At 55.3% G+C, this 9,056-nt stretch overlaps 1 protein-coding gene across 2 annotated transcripts in view; it reads right to left on the reverse strand.

Annotated features, from left to right (window-relative positions):
• The window catches only part of PLEKHG6 (pleckstrin homology and RhoGEF domain containing G6), a 119,352-nt gene extending 118,069 nt beyond the window's left edge, over positions 1-1,283 (reverse strand). Inside the window, exon 1 of one of the 2 annotated variants that reach the window (XM_069243130.1) lies at positions 836-1,283. The gene's annotated coding sequence lies outside the window, so the exon portion shown is untranslated. Of the gene's footprint in view, positions 1-751 lie in introns of both variants that reach the window. The other variant, XM_069243131.1, reaches the window with a different exon arrangement.
• Positions 1,284-9,056: the final 7,773 nt, after the last annotated feature.

Raw genomic sequence — 9,056 nt, forward strand, 5'->3', positions numbered from 1 at the left:
AACACCCACAGCAGCCAGAGGGACCCAGGAAACACCCACAGCAGCCAGAGGGACCCAGGAAACACCCACAGCAGCCAGAGGGACCCAGGAAACACCCACAGCAGCCAGAGGGACCCAGGAAACACCCACAGCAGCCAGAGGGACCCAGGAAACACCCACAGCAGCCAGAGGGACCCAGGAAACACCCACAGCAGCCAGAGGGACCCAGGAAACACCCACAGCAGCCAGAGGGACCCAGGAAACACCCACAGCAGCCAGAAGGACCCAGGAAACACCCACAGCAGCCAGAGGGACCCAGGAAACACCCACAGCAGCCAGAGGGACCCAAGAAACACCCACAGCAGCCAGAGGGACCCAGGAAGCACCCACAGCAGCCGGAGGGACCCAGGAAACACCCACAGCAGCCGGAGGGACCCAGGAAACACCCACAGCAGCCAGAGGGACCCAGGAAACACCCACAGCAGCCAGAGGGACCCAGGAAACACCCACAGCAGCCAGAGGGACACAGGAAAGGCAGCCAGAGGGACCGAGGAAACACCCACAGCCAGGAGGGCACAAAACACGGCCAGTGGGACCCAGAAAAAGACCCACAGCCAGTGGAACAAAGAAAAGACCCACAGCCAGTGGGACCCTGAAAAGACCCAAAGCCTGGGAGACTTGAGGAAGTACCTCGAGCTAGGAACACCCAGCACTCGCGGCACCCTCCCTCCGGTGGTGGGTGTCACTGCTCACCACAGGCGGTTTTAATTACCTTGTCGTGCGGCTTTAGGAAAACAGCTGAAAGTTCCACAGAACCGGCAGCGCGAAAGGACGCGCGGGAGAGGTGTGCGCTCACCTGGCAGCGCGGAGTTCTTTAAGTCAGTGCTCACAGCCGTCCACCCTCCTCGAACCGCGGCCCTCTTTACATCAAGAGATAGGTAAGTGATCTGCAGGGCGGTGGAAGATCCAAGGGCCTGTCCCGGGGCCAGAAGCTGGAGCTTGTTTCAGAGGTAGCGAGAATCTGGGTCCGGAGCCAGTCGCTGGCGCTGAAGATTGATGCTGTGGCCGAGCACTGCCTGGAAGAGGTTAAGCTCCTGGCCTCCCGCAGCGAGCGCCTGGACGCGAACTTTCCTCCACTGTTTGAATAACCCTGACTGTGTTTGATCTGCTGAATGCTTCCACAGCACGGAGCGCCCGCCCTGCTCTGTGACAGGTAGGAGGCAGGGCGTTCACCCCATGTACACCTGTCCTTTCAGGAAGGGGCGGGAGCGACCGCAGACAGAAGGAGGGAAGGGCCAGGCTGTGACCAGAGAGCCTGGGGGAACCCGAAAGAGTTTGATAGAACAACAAACAAGGGGAGGGCAGCTTCGAGACTGCTCGGAGAGCGGATGGGCAATTGAATACCAACTCTCTGAGATGGACATTAGTAGGTGTGTGCTCATTATTTTTTGGGTTTTAAGTGCACTGGTCCTGCCTTTGAAACGGGCCCTCCCCACTGGACACTACATTCACGTCCTTAGGTTTAAACGCAAAACCACTGGTCGATTTCTGCAACAATAAACCTACAAGGCAGTAAGTAACCACCCTTAAGGCAATACAGTCTCTGTTTACATTCACATGTTCAATTTCCTTTTACATTTTCTAGGATTACTTGCTTTTTCCAGGTGTTGTTTTTCCTTAATAGAGCACAAGATGAACTCAGTGGCCTCTAAGGTGTTTTGGTGAGTTCAGGTTGTGAGTGAGTGGTTGTTGATGACACACAAGACTGAGTGCTCCCCCTGCTGAGGCTGACGGTAGTACACGATTCTCGCTGTTCTTGGCGGGGGTCGATAAGGCCGTCGTATTTGAGGCACATCCAATTCGTGGCCTCTCTGAATAGATTTAGAGCATGGTCACATGGGCACCAGTTGTAATCGTAGGCAAGTGTGTGAAGTAAGTAGAAACCTGTTGAAAATAGGCAGCACCCGAGGGTAAAAATCAGTGCTTACAGGTGGGTGGGTGAGTTGTATGTTTGAGTGGGTGCTAAAGTCGAAGAGTTGAAAGACAGAGCGAAAAGACTTGTTGAAAACAAACAAAAAAGATGATGCGTTTGTAGGAGTTCAGAAATATGTAGCGAGAAGATGCCAATAAGTCTCTAAGAGTGAGAGACCTCGGAGGAAAGTGGTGTTATGGGTAAGTCACGAGTGAAGGGGATCCCCTGAAGACTACTGCTATTCTCACAGAGATTAGTAATGTCAGTGCTTAATTTGTAAATAAAAACGTGCTGGTGCACAAAACCCTCCTCTGCTGCGATTTAATGTGCGAACACGGAATACTGAGGCAGTGTAATCCTGAAGCCATCCCGGGCCTCTTTAATCCATTTAAAGCCACTCCCTGCACCTTCAGCTCACTCTTGCAGCTTTCTGCTTTCTCCCATTGTGACGCTTTTTCGTTTTTCCCTTCCTCCGTCTTTCCCACATGTGTCTTTTGCTCGTGGCAAATGCTTGAGGCAGAATGATAAGCTCCGGCCCTCAAAAATAAGTGCCCGTGCTCAGCACCGGAAACAGCAAGCACAAATTAAGCACTGATTAATGTGTAATTCACTGTCTTCCATTTTCTGAATTCTTAGCCCTCACAACAAAATCACTGTTGTTGATCATTTATTTGATACTGCTAACAAGCACTGGCAAACCCAATAGTTTCGGCTTGGTTTAAACGATTATCCGCTGTTATATGCCCAGATAACAATATCACAGGAGAGAGAAGTCTTGTATCTAGGCTTCTGTAGTACCTGATTTCAGAACCAACTAAAGGTGGGTAAGGACTATGAAACCTATTTGCTTTTTATAAAAGGATCCTCACCCACCAGAACCACGAATGGCATGCTTCAACGCCCAGTGTGTATGGGTGGGCTCAACACTGTTGGTTAGTGCTGCTTTTTTATTAAGGGCTCTGGAGTTAAAATTGCCTGCAAGTTTTCCTAACACATTTTGTAATTTACTTGATTCAGGACACCTTCGGCAAAGTTTAAAACATAGCAAGATGTCCTTAGTGTATATAATGTACCCCAACATCTAAGGTTGACATGTTTCAGCCATTGTAATCGCTTGAAAAGTTTGTGTGGCTTTCTTCAGGACCCAGTTAGATAAGATCTCAAAATTGTGTATCCCTGTCCAACACTATTTGTGTGGGCTAATTAGCAGTGACAATTTTACATGTTTCATGCAATTTGTGCCAATAGAAAACATATCAAGGAAACTTTCCAAATTAGTCTATATTCACTGAGTGTATCCAAAGCCCCATAAGGTCTAGGAGGTGGGCGGACCCAGTAATCACACTTTCCTGAAGTACCTGGAGTCCTAGGATGCTTCCTCTAATGTATATATATTCGACTAAGCCCTGAAGTAACTGTAACTCAAGTCCTCGCCATGCAGTGCTTATGACCTCACATATTACAAGACTCATGTCATGTTCTATGACATGATTGATAACGTCATTGTATCATCTGAGCAGACATCATTGATGACAACACAGCATGGCGGGGGTACAAGTATAGTTTATTTAGGGCATTAGTGTTTTTATTTTAGTTTATGACATTATGTTGTTACTGAAATTTTAACCTACCTATAAAAATACTTTAACCTTTTGTTTTTTTTTTGTGAATTTCTAAGGTTTTTAAATGTAAAGTAAGATATAATTACAATTCCAAACTATAAAGTAACTTTATTATTTCTTTTTGTTTTCAGCGAATATCTATCTATCTATCTATCTATCTATCTATCTATCTATCTATCTATCTATTGGACTTTTTTGCTTATGCAGGGTCATCCCCAATCTTTTTTCCTCTTGCCTCCTATTTTTTCTGACCTGTTGCTGTTGGCTTTTGAACTCTGAGCACTTTACCACTGCTAACCAGTGCTAAAGTGCATATGCTCTCTCTGTAAAATGTGTATGTGATTGGTTTATCCATGATTGGCATATTTGATTTACTAGTAAGTCCCTAGTAAAGTGCACTACAGGTGCCAGGGCCTGTAAATCAAATGCTACTAGTGGGCCTGCAGCACTGGTTGTGCCACCCCCATAAGTAGCTCTGTAATCATGTCTCAGACCTGCCACTGCAGTGTCTGTGTGTGCAGTTCTAACTGTAAATTCGACTTGGCAAGTGCACCCACTTTCCAGGCCTAAACCTTCCCTTTTCTTACATGTACGACACCCCTAAGGTAGGCCCTAGGTAGCCCCAAGGGCAGGGTGCAGTGTATGGTTAAGGTAGGACATATAGGGGGTGATTCTAACCCTGGCGGTCGGTGTTAAAGCGGCGGCCAACCCGCCAACAGGCTGGCGGTCCAAAAAATGGAATTCTGACCCTGGCGGGAACCGCCAACACAGCCCGCCAACTTAACACTCCGACCGCCGCAGCGGTACAGACAAACAGCGCGGCGGTCACCGCCAACAGGCAGGCGGCAGACAATGTACCGCCCACACTATCATAACTCACCAATCCGCCACCTTTTCCGGGGCGGGAGCACCGCCGATAAAAACACGGCGGAAACAGACTACGAACGGGAAAACGCTCACCTCTACGCACTCCACGAGGACGGAGGACAGCATGGAACCCGAATTGAACATCATACCTGCTCTCGTCTACCTTCTCATCTACCACGAGTACGAAGTCCGGCGCAGACGACAACGGTGAGTACTGCACCTACGACACACGGGAGGGGGAGGACGAAAGGTTACGGGCACACACATATGCGACCCCCCCCCCCCCAATCATGTACTCACCAATGCAGAGCACCAAGTCACAGTGACACCACCCAAACACCCCTGAAAAATGCTAGGACATAATCATATTTGGAATAAATATTTATGTACCAAAAAGCTCCAGAAAATTAGCGTACAACCATGAAAGATATCCACAACAAAACTAATGACATACACATCAGTGTATGACTGAAGTACCAAGTCCTGCACATCCTACCAATTCAGCATGTCCGTGGGCCAAAGTCTTGAGAAACAAGGGCAAAGCCCACACAGGAGACCTGAGTCCTTTGGAGAGAACACTGCAGGGGCATCAGATGTAAAAACTACAGGCACCTCAGGGGGAAGGGAAGGGGGGGGGCACCACAGCCACATGAGTCCACGACGCCAGATCCACGAGGAGCCACCATGCCCACCTTTCAATCCTGGGGAGTGCAAAGCCACAGTCTCTCAATGTCTCTACAGTGGGTGGGCTGCCCACTGTTCAATCCTGGGGAGTGCAAAGCCACAGTCTCTCAATGTCTCTACAGTGGGTGGGCTGCCCACTGTTCAATCCTGGGGAGTGCAAAGCCACAGTCTCTCAATGTCTCTACAGTGGGTGGGCTGCCCACTGTTCAATCCTGGGGAGTGCAAAGCCACAGTCTCTCAATGTCTCTACAGTGGGTGGCCTGCCCACTGGACCAACCTGGGGAGTGCAAAGCCACAGTCTCTCAATGTCTCTACAGTGGGTGGGCTGCCCACTGTGCCATCCTGGGGAGTGCAAAGCCACAGTCTCTCAAGTCTCTGCAGTGGGTGGATTGCCCACTGGACCATCCTGGGGAGTGCAAAGCCACAGTCCATCATGTGGATGACAGTCTCCACTGGTCAAGGAGGAGGCATGGTGGGCACAATGAACCATCAACGGTGCTTGAGACGGCGGGGCCCAGCGGAGCGGTGCTTGAGAGGAAGGGCCCAGCGGAGCGGTGCTTGAGACGGCGGGGCCCAGCGGAGCGGTGCTTGAGACGGCGGGGCCCAGCGGAGCGGTGCTTGAGATGGCGGGGCCCAGCGGAGCGGTGCTTGAGAGGAAGGGCCCAGCGGAGCGGTGCTTGAGAGGAAGGGCCCAGCGGAGCGGTGCTTGAGACGGCGGGGCCCAGCGGAGCGGTGCTTGAGACGGCGGGGCCCAGCGGAGCGGTGCTTGAGAGGAAGGGCCCAGCGGAGCGGTGCTTGAGAGGAAGGGCCCAGCGGAGCGGTGCTTGAGACGGCGGGGCCCAGCGGAGCGGTGCTTGAGAGGAAGGGCCCAGCGGAGCGGTGCTTGAGAGGAAGGTCCCAGCGGAGCGGTGCTTGAGACGGCGGGGCCCAGCGGAGCGGTGCTTGAGAGGAAGGGCCCAGCGGAGCGGTGCTTGAGAGGAAGGGCCCAGCGGAGCGGTGCTTGAGACGGCGGGGCCCAGCGGAGCGGTGCTTGAGACGGCGGGGCCCAGCGGAGCGGTGCTTGAGAGGAAGGGCCCAGCGGAGCGGTGCTTGAGACGGCGGGGCCCAGCGGAGCGGTGCTTGAGACGGCGGGGCCCAGCGGAGCGGTGCTTGAGAGGAAGGGCCCAGCGGAGCGGTGCTTGAGAGGAAGGGCCCAGCGGAGCGGTGCTTGAGAGGAAGGTCCCAGCGGAGCGGTGCTTGAGACGGCGGGGCCCAGCGGAGCGGTGCTTGAGAGGAAGGGCCCAGCGGAGCGGTGCTTGAGAGGAAGGGCCCAGCGGAGCGGTGCTTGAGAGGAAGGGCCCAGCGGAGCGGTGCTTGAGAGGAAGGGCCCAGCGGAGCGGTGCTTGAGACGGCGGGGCCCTGTTCAGCGGTGCTCTTCTGCACCGCGGGCCCTGTTCAGCGGTGCCTATCTCCACGGCGGGGCCCTGTTCAGCGGTGCTCGTCTGCACCGCGGGCCCTGTTCAGCGGTGCCTATCTCCACGGCGGGGCCCTGTTCAGCGGTGCTCTTCTGCACCGCGGGCCCTGTTCAGCGGTGCCTATCTCCACGGCGGGGCCCTGTTCAGCGGTGCTCGTCTGCACCGCGGGCCCTGTTCAGCGGTGCCTATCTCCACGGCGGGGCCCTGTTCAGCGGTGCTCTTCTGCACCGCGGGCCCTGTTCAGCGGTGCCTATCTCCACGGCGGGGCCCTGTTCAGCGGTGCTCGTCTGCACCGCGGGCCCTGTTCAGCGGTGCCCATCCAGCAGGTCAAGGGAGCCAGACCTGGCCTGGACTCCCTGTTCAGTCGCCCGCGGACCGTGACGTATCTGGACCCTTCGGGGACGGACTCCTGGCCTCCTTAGTGTCCTCCTTCCCAGCTGGGATGTGGCATGTGGGGTCCACCTTCTCCGCGCTCCTGCTGCCCTTCCGCTCCTTTGATCGGGCTCTCGGGCCCTTGCCTCCCCCAGATGGTGTGGGTGGTGAAGTGGCCGCACATTGCTCCTTGGGGGCAGCCCTGTCAGTCCTCGCACGGCGGTCCTTGGTTTTGCGGGTCCTCTTGCCGGGGGGGGGGGGCTGGACGTGTCCTTGCTGCAGCTCGATGTGTCACTGCTGGCAAAGGGTGGGCTCCAGAACCCAGGCACAACAGTGACACCCGAAGCTGGGCTGGTGGTGGCTGCGGTGCTCTTGGGACTCTTTGAAGATGGATGGGGGGGGGTCATCGGGGGGAAAGAGGTTAAGGTTAGCCAGGAAAAGTTTTTTAGGGCCAAGGTAAAGGGTAGGAGTAGTGGAGATGGAAGTGGAGGTAGAGGAGGTGGTTGTAGGAGAGTCAGGTGTGCTGTCATTGGGTGAAGGTGCTGGTGCTGTAGGCTGTCGTGAGGTGGATGGCTGTTGGGTGGGTGGCTGCCTGCGTTTGTGTGTCTTGGAAGAGGGGGTGACAGACACAGTGGGAGAGGACACAGGGGACGTGTACATGGCAGTGGGGGTGGTGACTGCACGAGTGTGGACTGTACTGGAGGGTGAGGTGGTGATGGAAGCACTGGCTGATGTTGGGGTGCATGCAGGTGTGAGTGTAGACGTCACAGGGAGGGAGGAGGGAGACGAGGAGGAGGGGGACACAGGGGTGGCAGTGGCTGTTGGCATGTCTGCATCTGGGTGTTGCTCGGGTGAGTGTTTGCGGGATCTGTGGTGCTTGTGTTTGGATGAGCTGCTCTTGGGTGTTGAGGTGTGTGCAGGCTGGTCTGATGGTGTGGATGGGATAGGCTGAGGAACAGGAGACAGAGACAGGCTGGAGGCAGTCAGAAGAGGGAGGCTGGAAACAGGGACAATGGCTGCCGTCAGTGCTGAGGCCAGAGCAGTGAACGCTCGTTGATGGGCAGCCTGACCCGAATGAATGCCCTCCAGGTACGCATTGCTCTGTTGCACCTCCCTTTGCACACCCTGGATGGCATTCAGAAGGGTCGTCTGCCCAACAATGAGCGTCCTTACCAGGTCAATGAGCTCCGCACTGAGGGCAGCAGGGGCAACAGGGGCAGGGGCTGAGGTGCCTGGGGCGAAGGAGACGCGCGCCTTCCTGGGCGAACCGGCACGGAGCGAAGACTGAGGGGCTGCTGGGAGGGCGGGGCTGGTGCGCTGGGTGGCGGCTGTACCTGTAGAGGCGGGGGGCACGGATGTTGCCGCCACCCCTAGGGAGCTCCCATCCGAGGACGTGTCGCTTTCGCTGCTCTCACCAGCGGTCCCCGTCGTGGTGCTCCCCTCGCCCTCCGGATCACTGGTGCCCTCGGTGTCTGTTCCTGGGCCCACCGGGGCCTTGTGTCCTGCAGCTCCCTCGTGCTCCGATGCCATATCTCCTCCGCCTGATGATGCTAATGCACACATGCACAAGAAGATGAAGAGAAAGGGTGGGGGGAGAAAAAAGAAGACCAGGTTGAGTGCATGCAATGTCAACACTGTTGGCGGAGAGGACAGACACAGGTGCCTAATGCACTAAGCCGCGCATTCGGGGTACACTACTCAGTACTACTGACTAAGACAACAGGCCAAGAGACGTCAAACGCGCACATGGGAGATGCTGGACCTTCAATGGCTGTACTTGTCACCCTACAGAGGTGGGGGCTGGGGGCACAGGGCCATGCCTAAGGGAGAGGACTACACTACAGAAAGCGCCCTGGCCTAATGTCACCCACAGCCCTCCTCCCCCACCCAGACGCCTCCACTGCGCAGAAAGATAGGAGAATGTGCTGATACTCACCCCCTTGTGTCTGCTGTGATGTCTTAAAGCGCCCATCCAATTCAGGGTAGGCCACCGCCAGGATCCGGGACATCAGGGGGGTCATGGTGCGACTGGCACCCCTCCTAGGTTGGGAGGCCATCCCCAGCAGTGTTTCTGCGGTCTTCCTTGTTCCGCGGCGGATGTCCTCC

This window comes from Pleurodeles waltl, chromosome 7 (assembly GCF_031143425.1).
Source record: "Pleurodeles waltl isolate 20211129_DDA chromosome 7, aPleWal1.hap1.20221129, whole genome shotgun sequence".
In the NCBI taxonomy this organism is placed as follows: Eukaryota; Metazoa; Chordata; class Amphibia; order Caudata; family Salamandridae; genus Pleurodeles; species Pleurodeles waltl.